This window comes from Mustela nivalis (genome assembly GCF_964662115.1).
Source record: "Mustela nivalis genome assembly, chromosome: 11".
NCBI lineage: Eukaryota > Metazoa > Chordata > Mammalia > Carnivora > Mustelidae > Mustela > Mustela nivalis.
In genome coordinates, this window is record NC_139030.1 from 66,917,575 (window position 1) to 66,943,342 (window position 25,768).

The following is a 25,768-nucleotide window of genomic DNA, read 5'->3' on the forward strand; positions in this document are numbered from 1 at the left end:
GCATCAACCCCCTGATTCTTCCAGCCTGCTTTGCATGCTCACTGAGCAAGTCCCACGGCCAAAGAAAGTTCTCAGAAGAGCTGCAGACCTGGCATCGAGAAGCCACCAGTGTGCACTGGAAGGTACATGCCCACAAGACATCTTTTTATTCACAGGGCCCAGCATAGTCTTTTACCCAGAGTCAATGCTTACATAAACGTTTTTTGGTTTAAATTGTGTTTCATATTGAAAATGATAAAGCACAAAATGTACTTATCTACTCTACTATGCAAGTGTTACACTTTAACCTCTTGGGAAATGTTTGCTGGAACATCTCTTGGCCTTCTTTAATGAATTTTGATCTTACATCACATTTAAACGCCTTGGAGTTCTGAAAGACAAATATATCCTCATGTAATTTAAATGACAATCAGCAGGCTATTTTTTTCCTTATTAATATACAGAAAACTGGTGGTCACAGCAGGTAACTGATGAGGCTAATCTGTCAATGTCCTGATAATTCGCTGCCTGATTGCTCTCAGTCCAGGAGGATGCATAATCACAGTAACACCAAGCAATTTGATCAGGTCCAGAATAGATCATCGATTGTCCTCAAGTGAGCTGGGTGTCGGCACTGAATGAGGTTGGCACGATATCTCAAGGGAGCTCCTCCAAAAGAAATCAATATTGAGATTTCAAAATATTGTAGAAGAGATCAACAGGAAGCTTCTGTGAGATGCAAACCTAGGGGTAATGTTGTGGCGGAAAGAGAATTGACGTGATTAGTCATCATACTCTGTTAATTCGGACTCAGCCAAAGGTATTCAAAAAGAGGATCCTAATGGATGACTCAGGCATTTGACTGTTTTAGTTTCCACACTTCTCTACAGTTTTCCAAACAGTCTGAGGTATTTCTTAACCAGATGTTAACAAAAATATTCTCCAAACAAAAGGCAAATCATTGTTTCCACTGTGATATGGAGAAATGAATAAGTGGCAAGGCCTTACCAGTGATTAAAGAACACCCAATATTTTTAACCATGACCTGTAATAAATAAAAATGCAACCTACATATTGAAACTTTATCCTTCATTTTGATGGCACTTTTAGATAAATAATTAACAAGATTAGGTAATTTTACTTTGTGGCTGGAATATTTCTGAAGTCAGGTATACATGCCTTTCTTCCTCTAAGCTGTTCCCTTCCTTGCTTGGTTATTTGGAACCATTACTGCTTTTAATTTAAAGCTTCGGAGAAGCCAGTTTCAACAGCCATGTTTTCCTTCCTTACACGTTTTGTTAACCAATTTATGACTTCTAGGAAGGAGAAGGGGAGTACAAAGAAAGCAAAGAGGCACAGGAAGGTTCGTGTGTGACTGGTACCACTGTGTCGACCTAGCAACAGAGCTTTTCAAGCCTGGTAAGAAATGCAAACTCATTCATTCTCTGGTGAAGTTCATTTATGAGTTCTTTGTATACCTGAATCTCAGAATCTCTTACCTGCTCTTCCTTTGCTAAAGAGAAACAGATCTTTATCCTTCTCACTCAGCCTCTGATAACCTAGTAGCACCATCAGCTTCTCTGCCAAAGTCCATTCATTCTTTCAGATGGTCCTGTTAGCTAAGATCTCTTTCATAAGAAGGCCAGGTAAACATTCTCTACCTTAACTAACTCTAAGTGCAATTATTTTCTTTAAATAGTAGCTCCCTTCTTTTATTTTATTTTAATTTAATTTATTTTTATATTTTATTTTATTTGCTACCATAGGCCACTTTAAGCTAGCCTCTCAGTTTACGTACATCCCACACAGAAAGCAGATCCCGGTCCACTATGTCTCTTCTAAAAGGCAGTAAGCTCTTCTGGTAATTCCCTTTGACCAAGGACTTAAAACTGTTCATTACCCAGTAAACCGGTTTGACCAAACTTTAGTCAGGCTTCTCTACTCCCTACACATCCCTAAACTTGGGCTTGTCCCCAAGTCTGAGCAAGCACTAGAGCAGTCAGGTGCAAAACATCCCCTTTCTTGGTTCATTCCAAGAATCAGCTGACCCCCTAGAGAAACATTCCCTGTTAAATTTCCCTGATCATGCTGTCTGCTTACATATACCCCCCACTTGCCCTGCTTCCCACAGAGTTCTTGCTAGTCCTATTCACTCCTTCCTATAAAAGAAAATCTTTTTTCTATTTAATTTTCAGACCCAAAGCTCACAAACACCTCTACCTCTCTGAAAACCCCAGTAGTTATACCCTCAATGTGGGTGAAAGGTTAAGTTTTTGTGACACCACTTTGTTAATTCTAACTATAGTCTAGCACTTCCTTTGAAGTGCTACGGTATTTAATATCTTCTGGTTCCATTTAAAAACCATTTAAAAACCCTACTACAAGTAGGGGCACCTGGGTGGCTCATGGGTTAAAAACCCTACTACAAGTATAAATGTATTTGTCAGGGAGGAAAAACTTTTCCTCTACCCTCAAAGTTTAAGGTTGGTGGCCTACAAATTACATGAACAATAGACAGTTTAACACGGAAAAAGGTATATATATATTATTAATATTCACATGCAGAGAAGTTTACAGAAAAAAGTGAAACTCAAAGAAGCAGTTAGATTCAGAGGTTTATATACCCTTTTAACAAAGAAATGAAGGTCTGGCCTTCAAGGGATGATACATTTGGGGGCAGTTACTAGGAAATAATAATAAATAATATAATAATAATAGAGGGCCTATTTTAGTAAGGTCTGTTTATACAAACTCATCTTGGTGTGGACTTCCCATTTTTGAAGACAAGCATTGTTCTTCTCTCTTGATATGTGGGTGGGAAAATGGAGGGGAGTTCCTTTCTCAAAGGGAAATTTAGGCCTTGCTTTCAGGCAGATAAGAGGAAGGCAAGAACTCTTTCTGCATCTGTTGATTCTCAATTGCCTTCAGCTCAGACTCTTCTATAGAAGTGGCATACTCTGAGCTCCTTCCCAGTCGACATATAATTTGTTCAGAAGCTACTCTAAAAGATATTTCCAATGCAATGTGTGCATTACTGCTTTTCAAGAAAGGATTTGCTATGTACTTTTGGCTTAGTATCCTGAAACCAAGCTGTGATTTTACAACCATGAACTTTACAGCTGTGGGGCAATGCACAGGGGCAAACATTAGAATTAAATAATTATCTGAGGGAAAAAAAAAAAAAAAAAAAAAAAAACCTGAGTGATTTTTCAATTAAATTTCCAAAAACTATTGAGCAGGTAAATGTAAATTTCCCCACCACGTGTGGTAGTGAAGAATATTATATTACAGAAGATACTTTCAGCTAAGTAATGTATATCCATGGGGTAATATCCTTCTCAAGACTAAACTGTTCCATCTAGTTAGGCAAAGGGCAGGTCACGCAGGGCTCTGAACAGCAAGGGTGGGAAGTCTGCATTTTATTCTAAGGAAGATGAAAGGCTTTGGATGATTCCCAACAGGGGAGCCTCATAATCTGATTTATATTTTTAAATGCTCCCACTCTTGGCTGTTAGGTGGGGGAAAGAATGATAGAAGAACATGAATGGCAGTTAGGAATCCAGTCTAGATAAAAGACGGTGGCTGTTCGCACACAGTTGCTGCCACTAAGCAACTAGGGAATTCATCCCTCAGGAATCAAGGCTGAAGACACTGTAATGGCATGGAGTGTTTTCCCACCTAAAATACACCACGTGCGCTTCCAGTTAGGTGCTTGTTCACTGGTTTCCCCTCACCTTCCTTTTTTTTTTTTTGCCTCTGTGTGTGTGTGCACGCACGTGCCCTTCAAAAGGGCACATCCTTATCCATCTTCTCCGTATATCACTCTTCATTCCCTCCCTAACTGGGGTCACTCTAGTCTCTCTTCTCAGCAATATTAATCTTGGCAACCTAGAAGACATTGGGTATAAATTAACCCAGGAGAAATTTAGGCTAATAACACTATTGCTTGGTGGTTACTGCACTATTTGGTACCAACTCTCTCTGGGTTCACATTCTAGGTCCACTATTTCCTATGATCTTTGCCCAATTGCTGAAATTCCCTGTGCCTCAATTTCCTTATATGTAAAATAGGAATGCTAGTAGTATTTGTTCCACATGATTGTTACTAAGACTGAATGAGCTGATATTTACAAAGTACCGGTATCTTTCCCTAACACATAACACATGCTACTTGGATGTTTGCTATTATCATCACTGCATACCTACCTTTTAGAGCTGTATGAGGAACAGATAAATAACACCTGTAAAGCACTCAGCACTGGGACTCAACAAGATATAGTAAGTATCCAGTTCATGCTCAGCTATGATTATTTTGCTCAAATATGATACAAATCTCAGCAATGATCCAGTGTTTATTTTCGCCTCTTTTGCTGTTTCTAATTCCTTTTTCAGTCCCTAAGAGGTCACCCATGTCTGTGCCTGTGTCTGTGATGAGTATATTTAACCTCGGGGCCAGGAGAGAAAATATTGCAAGAGAGGCAGAAGCCATTGGCTCATGTCCCAGTTTTCTCTGCTTCTATTAAAAAAAATAAAAGTGCTTCTCCTAAGAACTAGGTACCACATTTTTGAGACTCCAGCTGAGGTAAATTAGTTAAATAGTTCATTAATTTTGGCACTCTTACATGAAATGAAAGCAGTTTTGGAAAGTGCGCCTTTGTCTGGGTTAATTAGTAAGTGAGAACATTGGGACTTTGCTACATTTTTTGCTTCAGCGATTCTTGTAATTATTTTTTTAGGTTCATGTTCTATGTAAACTTATAAAGACATGTTTTAATATCCATTCTGTGATACGGGGAATATTAGTAGTGATCTAAGGGACATCGAGTGAGGAGAGTACAGGGGCTGTGTTGCGACAAGATGAGGAAGAAACTAGAACTGGGGGTTGGGGGAAAGAGGTGGAACTTTCTGAATAATAAAGGCTGTGTGCAAGAAAAAGCACCTTCAATAGCCTGTTCCATTTTTATGTCTGATTACATGGATCCCAACTTCATTTTTATCATCTTAATGTTTATATGGTTACCGGCATTTCTGACTTGCGTAACTTTTGCATGCCTCTTAAGAAATCTCTCTAATTGTTTGCGTTTCTCACAGATAATTCAGAAGTCTTTGGCAACAATGTTACCTTATATGAGAGCAAACACTATATGAGAGCAAACACGTTCTCAGTCACGCAGTGAGAATATAAATGCTGGAGCTGCTTGAAGCACAAATCAGTTTAGTGGAATTTTTTCCCCTTCCTCTTTGTTTCCACCCACTGGTTGGAACAAAATTGGCATCTGACGCCCAGATTGAAATGCATACTGTGACCTTCCTTTGGCTCTATAAATATTATGGGACCTGCTTACACCCCCCCCCATATGTGTGATGTTTCAGCTTAAATTGTAGTGTGATGTGATGTGTAATCAACCAGATGAGGGTAAGATTCATTATTCTAACTTGTCTAATGCTGGCTGTGCAAAATCATGAGTAGGTCAAGAGGAAGGCTGGAAAGTACCTGAAGAACACAGACTTATAAAACTCTATAATGTCTTTAGCCCAAAGGAATTTCCTTACGCCAGGTAATTATGTTGACTATCTGGCCAATTACGGAATTAATGTTTATTGAGTCACAAAATGTGTATCAGATACTTTACATAATAATTTTATCCCTTCTTTGCTACAACACTGCAGAGTAAGTGTCAATGGCCCTGTTTAACAGATAGGAAAACAGATAGGTTCAGAGAAGTAAAATGACCAGCCCAAAGGGATGCTACATGATGGTGTATTTATAAGATTAAATACTCTAAGGAGATTTGAGTCTAAGCTGTCTAAGATTCTCCTCTACATATCTTTCTATATAAGTGTCATCAGCAAAGTGATTCCTGGCCCCAAGCACAGGCTGTAGGAAGCTAGAGCATATGTTTTTAGGCAGTATTACTCAGGCCAGTGGAATGTTACCACAAAGAAAATGACATCACAGATGTTCATATGTATCACACACTCTAGTTATTTAAGGGTTTTTAAGAGAATCCTACTCAAACAGCATTTTAGATACATATGGCAAAATAAATCTAATCTTGGCTGGGCCTCAGAAATTGCTGTCAGCTGAGGTTGAAGGCATTCTCCCATAGGACCCTGGCAATGGACACTCTGCCCTGTGTTAGAAATCCTTGAGGATCCTGAAGTAGGCGTTGCTCTTGATCCAATAAGTCTCCACATCTTCCTCTGTCTGACCACCCCTGATGGTAAAAGAGCATTTTCTTAGCCACCAATCTCTCTCTCACACAAGCGCATACACACATACATCATTGCTTCAAATCTCTCTTAAGTGTTCTCTCCTTCCTAATAGATTCCAAGAACCCCAAGGAAGTTGGGGCTGCTTCATATTCATAGAATTGTAGACACTTTTTATTTATCCCAATGACTGATGGGCACTTTGGCATTTACTAGCATTTACTTCTGGCATTCAGGGTCAGACACGCTAAATATCTTCCAGTGTGCAGTGAAGTCTGCACCAAGACAAACCATCCTTCCCAAAGGTCAACAGCCCCATGGAGAAGCTCTGAACCAGAGTATCCTTACCTTCCTTTCCTTCCACTCCTTTTCCATTTCCCTCCCCCAACTCCCTTCCAACAGCTCACTCCAGCAAGTGCCTTATGGAAGAAGAGGGGAAATGGATTAACATATCACCCCAAAAGATAACCTACTGTTCTCAGTTCTGATCTCTCTGACCCAAGTTCCCCTAATTTCTTGGTTTGATGGGAAGTCTGATTTTTGTCCAACCTGGTGAACATTCTTCATTGGCAGCTACTCAAAAGACCACTGCTTGAACATTTCAGCATTGGGGTTCATTTTTGCTGCCAAAACAGCAATTATTGAAGTCTGCTACATATTGCTGGGACATCCAAAAGGGTTTTTCCTTTTTTCCAATATGGAAAACATTTGTTCTGCCAAAGCCATGCCTACCCCCAGCACAGGAGTTGACAGGACCATTTGCTTCTAGCATAGGGAGAACTGACCTCTATAAATTATAATTATATATATATATATATATATATATATATAAATTATAAATTTATAAATTATAGAAATTCTTTAATAATGACTTGGCCCAGGCAAATCTGCATTACCCCAAATCTTTCTCCCTCCAGACTCACAGATGCTAGATGAGGGAAAGAGGGGAAGGAAAAAGAGCAACCAAGAACAACTTCTCAGGTTTTGATTTGAGCATCTGGATGGATGTGATGCTCCACATTAAGAGTAAAAAAGTCTGAAGAAAGGAACATCAGGGGTTCACTTCGGTTTTCAACTTGAGAGGTCTCTTGGACATCTAAATTGAGATATTAAAATGGTAGTTAAGATTCCAGGGAGTGGCCACGGTTAGAGATACACCTTTGGGAGAGATGTAGTTCGAAGTCTGGGGACTGGTAAAAATATCCTAAAGAGAGTATCAGTATGGTGAGGGGCAGGAAAGGAAGAAAGGCGTCTCAGAACAGAAGAGCTCCAACCTTAAAAACCTCTGAATGTGAAGTTAGTAACAGGTTCTGTGTATGATAAATATTACCAATAGGCAAACTGTTTAATTATAATGCTGACATTAGTGTCAATTATACTTATCCCATTGTTTTTTCCATCAACCCCATGAAATAGAAAGTAAGATACACATGGTGGTGAGATAATAGATCATTTTAAATTTCTTTCTCGTCCTTTTCCATATTGTTCAAATTCTTTACAATGAACACGTGATGATTCCATAATGATAAAAATGCAATAAATACCTTAAATAATAATATCTTATATGTTGTTCACAGTACACTTTAACCAGTGATCCTATACCTATGCACATTCCACCACATTAAGATGCAAACATACAGCGTAAGGTTGGACACTTGTCCTATAATATTCGAAGAATCATACCTATACATATTTAAATTTTTTTAAAACTTAGAATAATGATGCTTTGGTTAAAGTGATAAGACCAAGATATCTTCATGATACTTTGGATATAACAGAAGCATATTTATTGAATAAACAGAAGATCACAGCTAAAAGTCACTGTACAAAAGTTTATTAGTAAGCTTGAGATGCAGTTTACAAGCATGTTCCTTATGTCTCTGTACATTTTCCAACTCTCCAAATGTAGAGGGATAGCAAAAATGTAATCAGGGAAATAATTCTTGGCCACAACTCACATTCCAGGGGAAGAAAAATAACAACAACAAAATACCCAAGCAAAACCATCAAACCACATCCTGGTAAAAACCTTTAATGTGCTGCTGGGCCATCATCTGGTCCCCATCATTACCAGCTGTGCCTTGCATACGCGGGAAAGGCCAGACTTCAGTAATAGGAACTAAAATACAAGGCCCATGACAAGGCTTTGAAGTTGAATTTGTTTAGCAGCATTTGTGACTAAGGTGGTGACTAGAGAATTTTAAAAAGCGACAGACAAGGTCATAGAGGACAGACTTGCTAGGTCCTGTTTATAAAAATAGGAGGAATCTTTCAAATCTAGATAGGAATGACAACTTCTAGGTCTGCCACAGTAACTTTCCATTTTTCATTTGGGAGATGTGAATAAAAGCCTGCTTTGAGCAGAGTACATGTGGATGTTTGGCCAGATAGGACAACAAAACTGAAGAACTTTGTATCAAATGGGGAAAGAATGATTAAAAACCCTGAAAATGATAGCTGCAAACTTACCCAAATATCACAGCTATAGTAGTTGGTTCCTAGAGACATTCCACAAAACCATTCCTAGGGTTGTAAATGTGCGAGCAAATAAGTTAATCAAGATAAGCTTCTTAACAGCAAAACTTTTAAGTCATGTTGTTAGTCTCTCAGAGGGATATAATAAAAGCAACATTCCCCTCCATTCTTTATTTATGAAACTTTTTTTTAAGATTTTTATTTATTTATTTGACAGACAGAGATCACAAGTAGGCAAAGAGGCAGGCAGAGAGACGGGAGGAAGCAGGCTCCCCGCTGAGCAGAGAGCCCAATGCGGGGCTCCATCCCAGGACCCTGAGATCATGACCTGAGCCGAAGGCAGAGGCTTCACCCACTGAGCCATCCTGCTGCCCCCGAAACTCTTTTACCCAAAGTATCACAGAAGAGTTGCGCTCCAAAAAACACTTACTAAGTCCTTCCTAGTAGAGATAAGGGTCACATAGGACAAATCGGAAGAATGTTATGAAAGTTGGGTTTCTAAAGAGAGAGGTAAATAACTTGGTGGAGAAGGAAGAGGAAGAACTATGCAATGGCTCAGAGGCTGAACTTGTTTGCCAAGGGAAAGAACAATCTGCACTCATGGAAGAAACATGGATTCTGAACTCGGTTTGGTTGAGTGACCTTTCCCCAAGAATACTATAGAAGTCCTTGCAAATCAGGTAACTGGAAAAATCGACCAACACTTTGAATTACAACTACTATGAGGTCAATGAGAGGACAGCTGGTAAATCTTGAAGAATCTGCTAATCTTATAGATAACATACACAGATGAAAGTCCCTACATTGGTTTTTAAAATTATTATTCTGAATAATTTGAGGGTTGTCACAAAATTTCAATGACCTGAATATTTAAAAGCTAGTACATATTTAATTAGTTTTTATTAATTTGTCTCCTCTGTAAGTTTTACTCATCCCTTGTAAGGATATATGCTTTATAAAACAAATTAACAGTAATATTTCATGCATTTGTTCCTTCTAGAATCCAGAATTATCAACCTTAAGGCAGAAATCCTGCCAATTATAATCCTACCCTTGCAAAACATCATCAAAATGCTGATTCATACTGACTAAACAGGCTGCATATTAATTACTCATTTCAGTGTCAGTGTGTTCATTATACATGGCTCTTTCTAAAGGAGGAAAAGATAAGAAGGAGATGCTGATGCTTCCAGGGCATTTCATTAAAATGCACAATGTGGAAAAAATAAGTTACTTTTGCCCTTTAAATGAATTACATAGAACAAACTTGTGAAAATTACATCATTTGGAGCCAGAAGAACATTTTCAGTCTTCTTTCTTAAATGCTTTTGGTAGTTCAGATCTACACAAGTTATGTTACGATTTCTCCAGTCTGTATCTCTAAGGTCTTTGCCTCCAGTTCCTGACTGCACACCTCCTCTCATTAGTATGTCAGGTTTTAGTAATGTTTGGGGTGACAAAAAAGACCCTGACATAGTAGAAATTCACCTTGGACTTGAGCTATGTTCTCCTGGTACAGCTATGTTCTCCTGGTACAGCTATCTTCAGTCATGCCTGAGCAAGTCTTATGTAAAAAGTTATATCATGTACTATTTAATGAAATGCATCCAGTTGATAAGAAGCACCTTAATGGTAGCTGTTATGATGATGATGATTATTATTATAATTATTACACGGATGAAGATCAGAATGAAGATGAAGTTGATGCTGTTGCTTTCTAGTGAACTAGAGAGAAGGTAATCACCAGAGTTTCTCAGATTGATCCCAAGTCCCTTGGAACCAGAACTCAAGCCACACTTCCTTCTGGGGGTTAGGCATATCTGGGTATATAGCTAGATAATTTGCCCAAAGGTCTTTTGGACAGAGGCTGGAAGTCTATTTATAGGGAAGTTATGCTAAGGGAATAAAGATGATGAGCTGAGCCCGTGACAAATGTTTAGTTAGCAGAATGGAATAGGGATCCTGGGTACATCTTTCCAGAACTGCCCCTGTCCTGGTCTCCTGGACACATGTAGAAGCCCAGGAGAGGGAGATGGAGCTGCAACTGTTAATTAAAATAATTATTTCTATTACGTCATATACTATATCTGTTGTGACCCTATCCTTCCAGAATATTAGGCATGGGGAAGAGAATCTACTTCCTTCCTCACCTCCTATTCCTTCTCACTCCCCTGACACAGACCCCAGGTGGATTTGGCAGAAGGGAGCTCAGGTCTTCTTTGGAGAGTCAGTCTAGGTGCTAACTACGCTGAGTAGAGCCACAGGAGGGACTGAAATGTCCAGTGAAGGAGCAAGAGAGTATATAGAGCTGCGTCAGGGAAACACTGTCACGGGGGCATGGCTAACTACCCAGTGTTGCTGGATGTGTATAGGCTGAAAATGCTTGTGAGCACATTTAAGGCCCCCCTAAGAGAGTTCCAGAAATACCAGTGGGTGGGCTGGCAGGGTGACTCAAAGTTCTTTGCCAGCAAGTGGGGAGAGCCAGCAACACTAGTGGACTTTGAGCTACTATTATTAATGTGACCTCATGTGTTATTCTGGATGATGAGTCATAGGAGAAATGTACGGCATATATGAATATAGGGAAAGGTGCCCTTGCCCATTTTCTGTTAGAGATGTGTGGAAACTGCCATTCTAGAAAAATAAATCTGAGGTCTCAGAGTAGCTGGTGAAATATACCAAGTTTCTCTTTCTCCTTCACTTTTCAAACACAGGAACAAAGCATGAAAGGTGGAGTGATCATGCTAGGCCAGAAAGAAGATGGGAGAAGAAAAGCAGAGAAGGGAGAGGAAGACTATGGGTGAATAATGCATTATACATTAGGTGCATAATGGCTATTGTTCATGGCTATTGTTGTACCTGACTCTCAATTAAAAAGAGAAAGAGAGAACCTGAGTCAAGTATTATTATCACCATTTTAAGGCAAATAGACAGCTAAATTTCAGAGAAACAAAGTAACTTGTCCAATATCACAGAAATTCTAACCATCAGAGCAAATTTTGAATCAAAATCTATATTACATCAAAATCCATGCCTGCACCCCCCAAGTTAACCTGCCAGAGTACAGGAAGAAGACTTTAAGATTCTTACTACTATTTCTCTATGCTTGGCAGTAAGATTGGTTTAGTCCAGATCAGGTAATGACATACCACACATGGTTCACAGAGTATCATGAAGGAAGAGGGGTTAACAGAGGGGATGACAGTGGCCTCTCCACTTACTTATTCGTATTTTTTTAGTATATTATGGTGCTGTAGAGTATGGGACCTATATAAGTCACTTATATTACCCGCTTTTTAACTAATAAGTCCCAGAGATAGATGAAAGCCTTCAAAATGTTCCTCTAAAGAAGTGGGAGATCGATGAGAATGCCAGTGATACAAACGCATGTGAATGGCACAGGCATGAGCTCTTCGTCAACCATCAACCAGAGAGATCCAGAGATGACACATGAGGTTCTGACTCAAAGTCAAACCAAAAAATAAATAAATAAATAAATAAATATGAAACCTATTTAAGGTATGAGTTGATATCCAACATTGTAAATATTGTCTTAGTATATTTTACATAGTTGCATTTACTGTGCTTTGGGGGAGTGTTTTTTCCAGTTATTCATATCCACTTAGAAGCCAATCCTGAATCACTGTGTTTCAAATTTTAAATAAATAATTTCAGAAATAATAAAATATTTGTGATAGGTTTAATACTAGTAAAATTCAGTACTAATAAGTTTAGTGCTTCATGTAGAATTAAAGGATTTTGTAGTCAATGAATACATAGTTATTAAATATTATACATTGCAACTTCATCTCATCTTTAAGCTTTCCTCTTTTACAATAAATTGGACATGGCACATTAATTCTGTGGTAGATATATGTAATTTTTGAATAAATGAATTTATTTTTATTGAGGGCTCATGTTCAAAAAAGTGTAATAGGGTACATTATCAAAACCATTTTGCTGGCTGATGCACCATATATCAGAGTATAGTGAATACTGTGTGGTACATAAAAAGTTCTTGAAAAAAAATTTTAATGAATAAATACCACATGGGTATGAATTACACTTCAGAGAGTAAGGAATGTTTGGGCGAACAAAAAGAGAGGGGATGGCTTTAATTTTAGAAAGAAGATGGAAGGCATCACCTTTAGCTAGAGCTTGTGTTTATAATCTCAGCATCTCTTCCAGAAGGAGCCCCTTTCAATCTCAAAGTGATGTAGTTTAGATGATAAATTTTATGATCACATTAATTATACAGAAGATTATCAACTTCTCTATCTTACTCTATTTCTCTCACTTTTTCTCCTTTTACCCCTGACTCAAAATGTGTTTATTTATTTTCATGAGCAGCCCTGTTGTCTGTCTTGATATGTTCTAGGCTATGAAACAGTTATGTCATGGTCTTCCTTCCTTGAAAAATTAATCTCTGTCCCTCTCCTTACATGCCTTCTTTCCCTGCTTATAAACGTATCTAGGTCTTGAGAAACCTAAAATTAAAAAAAAAAAAAAAAAAAAAAAAAAAAAAAGCTGAGATCAACTTCTCTTTGAACTTGTTTCCCCATTTATTTTACTATGGACAGTCTTTAAAAAGATGCTGCTTCTGTTTCCTTCTCCACCCATCACACTATTGAAATTGCTCTTAAAAATTCCTAGTGATAGCACCATGTTATATATGCTCTTCTCTACATTCCCCTACAAAACGTTAGTGAGAGCTTAGAGACTTACACAGGGATCAAAGCCCTTTGACCAAAAATGGTCCTCCTCTACCTACGAAAATAAGAGAAGGTGAAGGCAAGAAGTTGCACCTGCCTGCTCAGACAGGTGGAATGAACTGGTGACCTTCATATGGTCCTCCCACCCAAAGGCATTTTCCTAGCACCCCTCACTCCACATCTTTTCCTGAATATCTGAAATTACTGACCACATTTCACTAACTTAAAAGTTTCTACTATTTTGGTATATTCCAGGATACTACAAGGTATAGTATAAACACTACAGAATTTGGAGTCAGAAAGATATGAATGTGAATTCTAGTTTTGTCCCCCTATATTGCTTGGTGACCTCACCCAAATCATTAGCCTTGTTGAACCTGATTTCATTGTCTGTCAAGTGGAATTGATGACACCTCACTCACAGGCTGATTATCACTAAGAGTTAAGAAAGACTATGTTCATGTGAACACTGGTTTATGTCTTCTTTATTTTTTTTTTTAAAGATTGTATTTATTTATTTGACAGAGAGAAATCACAAGTAGATGGAGAGGCAGGCAGAGGGGGGGGGGGAAGCAGGCTCCCTGCTGAGCAGAGAGCCCGATGCGGGACTCGATCCCAGGACCCTGAGATCATGACCTGAGCCGAAGGCAGCGGCTTAACCCACTGAGCCACCCAGGTGCCCCTGTCTTCTTTTTATTATAAAGTTTTCAACTGCCTTTAAAGGCACAACTCATTAAGCTGACTGTGCCTTAATCTACATTCACTTGCAATAGAATTGAAAGTGCTGAAGAGTCACTTTTGACGCATTGTTTACCCTCCACATACTTGAGTCTAGAGTCTTCAGGACAATGACACCATCTCTTTCTATGAAACACATAGTACATTCATTTCTAATAGTACATTTATTACTAGCACATTTATTTCTGAAGTACATTTATTTATTTCTAGAAATAAATGCACTAACAAATAATGTCATAATGTACTATGGGTTTCTAAAGCACTAAGGACTATGCTCAAGTTTTGACTTATTTTCCTATAGTTCATGGTGAGTATTTTTCTTTCTAATTCCATTTTATAATACATAAATAAGGATGTAATGGAAAAGTGTACAGAAAATATCTGGAGCTACCCCTAAATGCCTAGGAAGGAATAAGAGTCCAGCCTAAGGAGAGGTACATTCACTCTTACCCTTCTTCAGAGAATTACAAGCAAAAGATGTTCACTGGCTTGCAGAGGTGGGAGGCAGGGCACTCTAAAGCACCTTCAGGGGACACTTACCAACCAGAGTTCACTTTAAACACTTTAAAGTTCACTTTAAAAGTTCCAAGTCCACGGCACATGGACAACCTTCATGGAAGTATGCTCTACTAAAAACAATGCTCCCTCCTCCTTCTCACCTTCCCCACATTCCAGGTCCCAAAGGAATATGGAGGGGGGACATCAGAACCACTAGTTTAGAAAAGCAATGAACACACCATCCTTCCTCAGTCAGGGACTTCCCACCTGCAATGTGTAACAATCCCAAACTGGAGAGAGAAGAGATGCTTCAACTTAAAATCAAGTCGAGAAGGGACGCCTGGGTGGCTCAGTCAGTTAAGTGTCTGCCTTCGGTTCAGGTCATGATCCCAGGGTCCTGGGATGGAGTCTTGCAATGGACTCCCTGCTCAGCCGGGAGCCTGCTTCTCCCTCTACCTGCTGCTCCCCCTGCTTGTGCTTACTCACTTTCTCACTCTTGCTCTCTGACAAATAAATATATAAAATATTTTTTTAAAAAATCAAGTTTGGAGCTTTGTTAATTATATGAGACTAGACATTACACTTACTTGTCTGAGTATGCGTTTATATCTAGTCACTAAAAGTGACCAGAAAAGTCAAAGGACTGCCTTAGTTTTCACCCAGGGGCAGGGCTAGTTCAGGAAGAAAAAAATCAAGTCAACAGGTGGCAGAAATACAATTGTATAACTGGTTCAGTAACCTCAGTTACATCCCAGCCCAGCCCTTTGCTCTGCTGCCCCAAGTCCTTGCAGGTTACTGAGACACTAGTTCTGGACTATTCCCCAAGCTGCAGTTGCACATTAAAATCCAAAGATGACACAACATAGTTTTAGGTTTAAGAAGTCTACTATGAGAGACACATGAAATAGGTAAGATGCATTGTGTGGGGACTCCAAGAGCAGGATGCTGAATTTTCATTTTGATGTCAGCACTGTAGGCCAAGGCATTAAAAAGGAAGTACTAGGTCCACTATGTTGACTGCAATTTAAGGTGTAACAGAAGGAAGAATTATGAGAAGTGGGGTTAGGACAGGGATCCCAGGAGAAGAACCAAAAACAAGGGATGTTACAGCTGGTTTAAAGACTTCTACTACCATGGTCCCCACTCTTCTATTGCCTTCCAACACCTTTCAGTGCATAAACCACACCTCTGCCCTGCCATTGTCATGCACACATTTATTGATAAGCAGCACTGAAATTACCTAGAAAGAGAAAAGAACACTTTCTTTAGTTACGCGCTGAGAAGTTAAAATTTTATCTCAGCTTGGTTCTTCGGAGAGCAGAGGAAATGTTACTGGAAAATTGCCATCCTCCAGTAAAAGGGCAGGCAACTACAGACATAAAGTTAGCCTTCATCTCAAAAAGTAACCAGACACAGTGATTTATGGGCAGAATTCCTCAGGTTGGGGGAAGGTAAGAGCCCCAGCGCTGCAGACCAAAGGAAACAATGCTTTATAATCTGCTGAACAAATGATAAGTCAAATTACAGAAAACACAGAACTGCAGAGATAAAAGCACATTCCCTGGGGCCAGGAAATTGTAGAGCATTTACCCAGGAAGTTTAAAATGAGAGAATTTCCCTGAGCCCACTCCCTATATTTATCTTTCTCATTCTCGTTTTTCAGTCTTCATTTTTCATTTCCTGTATCATACTGACATTTTCTAACAAATAATTTATATGTATGAAGGTAAGATATATATACATACATATATATATGTATATATACATATATGACTATATATTCATATTTATGTTTATTTACATTAGTTTAAATATTTAAAAATTGTATTTGTCTCTAAATGATGATACAGATTCAACACTTTCCATCTGAAACAAAATGAAAAAAATCCCTTAATCCATAAAGCTGTAATTAACCAAAATACAGACAGCCTATCACGGCAAGAATTCTAATGTTGTACCTAAGAATAAATCATTCTGATTTTAACATTTCTTTCTGAGAAGTTTTCACTTTCCACACTTTTTTTTCACACTTTTTTTCACACTTTTTTTAATAAAATGGGAAGCACTATTTTCCTCCTTATTAAATTTATTGTAGTTAATGAAATGAATAATGGTCACTTTCAGTTTTAAAATTCAATGTATATCAATCAATACCTGCTTTCTTAAATCACCGACCTACATTCATTTTGAAAGTTTTCATGCTTACAACACAGGTAATAAGTAATAGTTACACAATGATTTCTAATTTTTAAAAGATTAGAATCTACTTGGGATATGAGACCACGTAACCTACCCTAGTTATCCTTAAACACCAAAAAAACATTTTTTTTACTAAAAAAAAAATCCTTTGATTTTTAAAATTTAGTTTAGTTTAGTTATTTTCATTGCTGATATTTTAAAACTCACCCAAATTATTTTTGAGCCTATCTGCTAGATGGTGTACTAATGACTTTACAGGCAATATCAGTACGATTGGTCCACCTGCATACAAAATGATCTTGAGAACCACCCCCAGAACAACCTTAGCATCCACCGTCCACACATGGAAAGGACTAAAATGTGAAGTAGTGGGTGGTCCTGGAGTAGAGTCTGGGAAAGACTGGCTGACCCCACAGAGATGCCCAGCAGCTCCTCCCAGTCTTATTCTAAAGGGCAGGCTGGGTGGTCAGAGCAGCTGTGACAGCCCCCAGATGGTCCCCTTGCTCAGGCGGTGAAGCCTCAAGAAAGGCTAACTTACTTTCTACAAATACGCTTCTTATGCTCCCTGCTGTTAAGGCAAACACTGGTTGTTTCTATGCTGAGGACTTCTTTCCTTCATATCGTAGTAGCCTAGAGTTCCAGCTGACTTCTTTTACAGGTGGTCATTCTACAACACTTAATAAGAGAGAAAAATTCCTCAGCTTAAATAAAATATGCTTAATGCAGTAAGCATGCCCCTTAGAAATATGTAAAGACTTAGCTTTGTTTTATTAACAAAGCTGTTGTGGACTAAACTATGTCCCCCCAAAAAAGCAATATGTTCAAGTCCTAAACCCCAGTACTTCAGAATGTGACTTTATTTAGAAAGAGGCTCTTTATGGAGGTAACCAAGTTAATTCTAGGTGATTAGGATGGGTCTTGATCCAATATGGCTGGGGTCCTCTTAAAAAGAATCAATTTGGACCCAGAGACAAACACAGAGGAAAGATGGTGTGAAGACATGCAGAGAGGGCCACATAAAGTTGGAGGACTGAAGTGGTGCATGCATAAGCCAACAAATGCCAAAGACTGCAGGCAAACCACCAGAGGCTAAGAAGAAGCAAGGAAGGATTCTGCTATAGGTTTCAGAGGGAGCATGGCCCTGGGACACCCCGATTTCAGGCTTCTAGCCTCCAGAACCACAAGACAGTTACGTTTCCGTAGTTTTAAGTCCACCAGTCTGTGTTACTTTGTTACAGCAGCCTTAAAAACTAATACACCAACCGAACTCTTTTCAGTTTCTCTTTTTGTCCCCCATTATTATTTTGTGAGTTTGACTAGCAGAAGCTGAATGGCTGTTCAGATTTTCTGATTTTTCTGATTTTAGTAAATTATCTTTTCTTGGCTTCAGAGATGAAATTTAATCTTAATTCCATTGCTCCTGCAAATTAAGCTGTAAAATGAGTTCCACTATTAAGAGATCCTCACTTCATGTTGTAGAACCTAAGGAAGCTTAGTGATAAGATCCACAGACTCTCGCTCCTACAAGGCCTTGGTATTACAGCCTTAGCACAAAAGGCAAGTCTTCCCCCACCCTCCAAATGAACCAGAGTTTAAATGATAAAAGACGTATGGTTATTTGCTTGACAGATCAGCCTCTTCCAGTACCATCTTGCATCTGCAAATCTGCTTGTCACTATATCCAGAGGAGAGCTGGGGATAACTCTAGGCTTCAGGGATGCTTCCAGCAGCAGTAAGATTCATCTCCACATTATAAGCCATGTGCCTGTAGGCATGTCAGCGTTCCCAGTTACACACAAATCTAAGTGAATTCAAGACACAGAGCTCTGTTCCCATCCTTTCTAGTAATACTAGTGAAAATGGAATTGAAAATGAAGCCAATCTTATAGCCTCTAATTATAGTGAGGTTCTTTTTTAAATTTCTGATTATTTTAATATCTTTGTCAAGGTCAAAATATTTATTGTAAGACTTCTCTCTCATAAAATGCTATCAACCACTCATTTATTTATCTATTTCTCCTAGAAGCAGATATTAATACATAAATAAACAGCAACCATTTATTAGGAGCTTACCATGTACCAGGCACTCTGCTGAATGCTTCACCTTATCACTTTGACTCTTCAGAACAACCACACAGGGTATATACCATTATTACCCCTTAGAAGAAGAATCAGTGACATCACCTGCCCAAGGGTCCATACCCAAGTTTACACTGTCGATATGTGACACCAATCTCTGACTTCAGAGCCCACATTCTTAACTATTCAGCTATTCTGCCTCTATTTAGTGGTCATTAGGTGTCAGCTATTGTGCTAAGAACAAGGGAAAACATTTCTTTTTTCCCCAACAGCTATATGCCTTGTGGTCAAGGAACTGACAATTTAGGGGAGGGAAAATGATAAATAAGCATTGTATTAATATAGTTGGATAAGCCCAGAAATGAAGTTGTTTAGGCTGCTATAGCTCGCATCAAAATCTCTTAATACACAAAGCCAAAGGCTCTCCCTTCTATAGTATTCATTTGAAACAAGACTCTTCAAAAAAAATTCTGAATGAATGACAGGTAATAAGAAAAGTAAAATATGTACACATGCTGACTTGGAACTCAAACTGAAATAATCCAGAAGGCCAGCATACTTAACCTGTCTTGGCAAAATTAGGAAGCAGTTAGGAAGTCATAAAGATAGTGTGGTAAGAATAGCCATCCCCTTTCGCTCCTGGCCAAAGGCTCCTGCCTTTGCCTCTCTTGCCTCCCTCTCTTTCAGGCAGATTCCAAATCCCCATCAGGAGTCCCCTTGCTGCTGTCAGAGAAGAAAGCATCTGTTGTAACCCAGAATAGCATGCAATCCCAATGTTCAAGCTTTGTTCAAATCTTTGCTTGTCTTTGGCCTGATTTGTTCAAGCTCCCTAAGGCTGAGGGTTCCTGCTAAATGCTGCCTTATCCAATTATCAACCATATGCAATTCTGTGGCACTTTGCAGCTGAAACAGACCTTAGAGAGCATTCCCCTGAACCCGCTCATTACTCTGTCACCCCTTGGCATTTATGCAATTAGTTTGCTCTGTTTAATTTGTATTTATACAGTTGGTGCTTTGGTAGTATACTTAAGAATTTTTCCTCAATGCATTTTCTCTCTCAACTAAATTACAAGATTGTCAAGTATAGGGAGTGTATGAGAATGAAGTATCTTTGTATTTATAGCTCTCTCCAGTGGTTTTCATACAGTGGGTGCTCAATAAAAGATGTAGACTAGTAGACAATCAAAAATATAAAAAGTAGAATAGTCAGAAGGTACATTTAGAAGACCCCTTCTTCATTTAGTTGAGCATCCCACCTATTCCCTAATGTTTTTCTAAACTAATTAGACAGAATTCAAAACTGAGATTGGCCTTGGGTTACTTTATCTTACAGTCCTATGAGATCAGTTCACATTAAACATTTATCTCTGTTACTCTGGACTTTTTGGTTGCCAGTAACAAAAACCCACTCATGGTTAAGTAAGAAAAATAAAATAAAAAAAAAGAAAGGAGGCTACAAGGACAGGAAATAAACTGAGTTTTATGATGGCCTCTGACACCATCAGAAAGACCTGCCAACTTTCAACTCTGCTCCTCTTTACATATACCCTTTATCCATCTCCCGCTTCATATTTTTATCTTTCTTTCAGGTCAACTATAAGAGGGATAGCAAGGTGGCCAGCAAATGCAGAGTCGACAGCTACAGGTGCACCCAGTAAATTTTTTTGGCCCACTTCCAAATTTCCTAAGGAAAGCTTTCTGGTAGACCCAATTTGTCTTTTGTCAGCCCCTGGACTATGACCACAAAAACAGGATCGTGCAAAATCTTGATTATTTCCATTCTAATGAGGAGAGAAGTTGATAAGAGAGATTTCCCAGAAAAAAAGAAAAAAAAAGTCAGACCTAAAAAAAAAAAATCAGTGGAAATCTACGTTAATTATTATCTCTATATAACCAGTTACTCAGGTCCTCTAAATTCTCAGTCATAGAATAAAATCCCAACAACTTATCTCTTGCACATAGATGTGCTCAAATGTTATATGATTATTTAGAAGAAGTAATTACTTAGTAAATGTGTGCAGGTGGCGACAGCCATATGAATGATCATAAGTTTTCTTTTAATGTCTTTGATTCATGTCTCAATATTTTATTCATTTATTTTATATCTCAACATTTTATTTAATTAATTAAGTGTCTCTAAATCCCATTTCTAATTCTATTTCCTTCTTTTCCTTCTAAAATTAGTTGGCTACTTAAGGGATAATTTGATTCTCTTGTAGAATCATAAAGTCTAATCCTAGAAGAATTACTAAATTCTCTAAGAGAATTAGAGAATTTAAGTGATGTAAATGCAGCTAGAGAGCAAGATTCATAGATTGCTATCATGGTGTAACAATATAGGAACCATCACTGTGTTATTTTTAAGGCTCCATGAGCTGAGAGTTATATAAGAGCCCCATGAAAATACCCCAGCAACTTAATGACTAAGTCCAGGCAAATTCTAGGAATTTTTCTTCAACCACATATTTAACAAAATAAATTCCACAAAGTAGCCTAGAGAGAAAACAAGTACCCAAGACCAAATGTTCTTTGACTGTAGAAAATTCTAGCATGAGAAACTATTTTTTTTTCCTTGTGAGACCAGATTTTATATATATGAACCAGTTACATGTAACTGAATGAGTGTTGAAGCAAGACACACACTGAATAGTGTGACCAAAACCTCAGGGTTCCAAATCCTCCTTCCCTACAGAGACTCGTATTTGCCCATTCATTATTTGGAGCAGAGATGACTGGCTGTGGGACCCTCAAATCATGCATAATATAAAGAGACTTCTTTCCCTCAGGCTTCCAGATTGTCAGGTGAGGCCATCCAGGGCATGATGGCATTAAAATCCTAATAGTCACTGAACAACAAAATGCATTACAATTTGTTCCAGTCCAGGCCAGTCAAGGTCTCATTATACAGGCCCTCGGGGCTGAGAAGAGGCAGGAGAACAATGATGGAAATGTACGTTGCCATGGTGTCCTTGCTGCATCCCCTGGTTTCACAGGGGTAGAACTGAGTCCCTTTGAACTAATTTGGTGACAAGCATCTTCCACTTACCTTTCACAGAACTCAGATCAACAATGAATGATTCTGCATCCCACACTGTTCATCATAAATTCTTCACCCCAAAATGATCTTTTCCCAATCCCAAAATGGACTTACGTATTGTAGCTGAGAGAGAAAAGCAATTTTACCATGAAGTATAAGCAGTTTTTGACATGTGGGACTCTTTAGAGGGAGAAGAGAACATAATCAGGAGCAGACTGACACATTGGGAATAAGATCAGGGTTCTTAACCTAGCTCTGTTACCAAATTCTAGGGTCACTTTCAGAAAAAGCCTAAATTTGCTGAACCCTCCCTTTCTTCATCTTATCTAAGATGAATTTAAAGAAGTAGAACTACTGGGGCACCTGGGTGGCTCAGTCAGTTGAGCATCTGACTCAGTTTCAGCTCAGATCATAATCTCAGGGTTCTGAGATCAAGCCCCTCATAGAGCTCTGAGCTCAGTAGGGAGTCTGCTTGAGATTCTTCCTCTCCCTTTGCACCTCCCCTCCCCACTCTCTCTTTCTCTCAAATAAATAAATAAAATATTTTTAAAAAGAAAGCACAACTATTTACTTATGACCAAGAAAGAAAAAAAAAAACACAACCATTTATAACTGCAATATGCCATGGATTAAAAAATGCATCCTGACTGCAGATATGTTAAAATATGAGAAGCATTTTAGAATCAGTGACAAATGTATAATTGAATGGTGGAGGTTTAGCAAAATAGTTACTTCTTAAAGTGGTCTTGTCTGGTGGCTTGCTCTTTTCAAGAAATGACTATGTGAACTGTTGATTTCCCTTCTCTCTGCAGCTGCACTTAAGCAATTGAAAATAGCTGCAGAAAAGAGAGGAGCAGGGCTTTTAGGGAAAATGCACTTCTGTCTGGTAGTTGTAGAGTGTCTCTGAATCAATTAGGCACTGGAAAGTTAAATTCCTTGCCTGTCTTAAACAAAGCCAAGGTCAGGGATTTGCCAAAGGTCAACTCTTGCTCCCTGCTGACCACCCAGCTTTCAAAGCACCTGTCTTCCTCACACCGGAATCACCTCCCTTCCAACTTCTGCACTAGTTACCTCTTCCTTCCCCCTCACCCCCTCTCTCTTCCCTTTTCCTTCCCTTTCCCCAGCCATCAATATTTATTAAGCACATACTCTGTGTCTAATAAATCACATTTAAATAAATAATAGGCACCGCCTGAACTGTCTTCAAGCAACACACTCATGTTGAGTGAAAGGCAGCACACTTGAAATGCAATGTAACAGAAGCACACACATGACCCAGGCTTGGAAGATCAGGTAAGGCTTTCCCAGGAGGTGACATGAAAACTGAGACCAGAAGCATTATTGAGAGAGCATCAATTCATACAGTAAATCCCTTCAGAGCAGAGAACTGAATTCTGGTTCAGTTCTGAATTCTGGTTAACTGAATCCTGGTTAGCTAAAACAACTCAAGAACATTTGAGCTGCATGTTTTCTATTTTCTCCCATAATCTAAGCTGATTTTATCCGCTGTCCAGATCACCTTTTGCACTAGCCAATCAGTACACTCTCTGCCACCCTATTAATCCTGCTCCCTTGTGGTCTACACCTTTGCTTAGCTCTTCCAGATGCCCAAAGTGTCTTCTCTCCACACTCTTCCACCCAATTCAACCTATGACTTGAAAAGCAACTATTATGTATCTCAGCACAGTTTTCTCAGAAGAAAACTGAGATGCAGAGTGGTTTAGCAACTAGCCTGAGGTCACACCGCCTTTAAGTAGCCCTGCAGAATTCAGACCAGGAAAAATTCTTCCCAAAGTCCCTTCTTCTCCCACTGCACCACACTGGCCAATGTAGCCAGAGCCCTTCATATTTCAAGGCCAACCTGAGGGTCATACCATCTCCCTGAGTTTCCCTCTAATAGTGGTAGCCTGTACTGATCTTACTTTCCCTAGTCTTTCTGTATGCATTCCCTTAAGCTTCTTACAGACTGACATTGTTTTTAAATGAGCACACATATTTTTCAACAAAACTGTAGACCACTTGGGGCAGGAATCATACTTTTATATCTCTCTGGGATTTGGGATTATCAATGCAGGACAGATAACAGGCTTTTCTTTTTGTACATGCAGGTTAGAAGATAGGGATATTAACAATTTGAAGGAACTCTCAGCTGGGTTCCAGGTAAGGGGCACTTTTGGTAATGCTGAGCTATAGAAGCTCTCAGGCATCAGCCGGACCAGTATTGATCTTAATTCAGTTCCCCTTTCAGGCAGTGCCATGAACTTATTGTAAGCATTCACTGGCAATGGGAAATGAACAAAAATTAAGGATATAAAATGTTTCCTGAGTTTTGAACTTCCTCCTAGAGCAACCGGACCAGAAAAATATCACTCTTTGAATGCAAATCAAATGCCATTTGGGATGAGAAATTACATTTTTCCATTGAAATTCCTCAGGACATGAATTCTCAAGTAGATCAGAGCTGACACGTATTATTGGTTTTTATTCTTTCCCATACCTAAGTCACTCCCAGGGTGTTCACAAGGCACTTAGAGAAGTGCATTCACCCCACCGGGCTACCAATTGATCATTTAGTACATTATTACATAACTTATTACCAGTAAGTGGCAAAAGCACAGAGCAGAATTTAATTCCTTATCATTATTTGCATGACATATATAGCACTTTTCTCCAGGCTCTGTGCAGAGAATATTTAACAAGCCACATTAACTTCCAAGCATCTAGAATTATACAGCTGAAAACAAAGGAAGCAGAAGAAAGAGCAGAAAAGCTAAAGTGTGAGATAAGGGAATTTTTGACAGAGAAAGAAAAAAGGCAGATAAAAACAAAATCAAATCCTAAAGGGGATGAAACAGTGCATTCTAGCTATGCTGGAGTGATATTATCCAAAAGCCCACAAAACAAAACTACCTAAAGAGTTCCACTTACCCCATATTCTTTAGGGCTGAGGTCAATTTGTTAATCTGGATAAGGGACTATCTGGCCTAAGAAATCAGAGCAAAAAGTATTTCCACTTTGTCATGAGTGTGTTAAAAGTTGAAGAGCATAAGGAAAATTGTTATGTGGACCCCAAGTACAGAGTCTGTGATGTAGTTGTGTGGATAGAAACCACCCAGAGTAGTGCATAAATCCCTGAAACTCTTTCCTTTCTTATTCTAAGAATAAGAATCATCCAGAGTGACTGTCTAGATCCTCAGTCATCCTGGATTTTTACTTTAAATCTATCAGCCTTCATCAGTTTTTACCAGGATAGGCTTTTCTCTAGAATGTTTCCTTATTTTCAGCATCTTAATTGCCCTTTCTCACATGCACGCGTGCACGCGCACACACCACACACACACACACACACACACACACACACTACCCAGTGATCTAGTGAATGAAAAGCAGAGGATTAGGATATCATACAGTGATATCATACAGAGTTATCATTTCCAGGTGACTGGCTACACATACACACATATACACACCACATGACTTTGCATGGGATGTGTAGACCTACTTGAGAGGTTGGACATTTTTCACTGATCACATTTAATATATATTCTGGTTGTGTCTCAAAGATTATGTCAATTTTCAGTATCCCCCAAACCCCTAACTGAGGCCACACAGGGCCTGCATCAGTTCATAAAGGTCTCTTTAATCACATGTGATTCTCATTACCAGGACATAATCTTTCCAAGAAAATGCCAAGAGAGAAGAGCCGACTTGAAGAGATTTGGCAAAACTTCTCGGATCATTTGCAAGAGATAAGCATTTCCTCTACCTCATTAATTCACATTTTTTGGCATACAGAATGTGCATTATCCTTGTAGTTATCACCATCCTCAAAAACCCT

At 38.8% G+C, this 25,768-nt stretch overlaps 1 long non-coding RNA gene across 2 annotated transcripts in view; it reads right to left on the reverse strand.

Moving 5' to 3' along the window:
* Positions 1-307: 307 nt before the first annotated feature.
* LOC309843937 overlaps positions 308-25,768 on the reverse strand; it is a 138,348-nt gene continuing 112,887 nt past the window's right edge. The window contains exon 4 of one of the 2 annotated variants that reach the window (XR_014300423.1): positions 308-723. This is a non-coding gene — a long non-coding RNA (uncharacterized lncRNA). Of the gene's footprint in view, positions 724-5,401; positions 6,198-25,768 lie in introns of those variants that run through there. The other variant, XR_014300424.1, reaches the window with a different exon arrangement.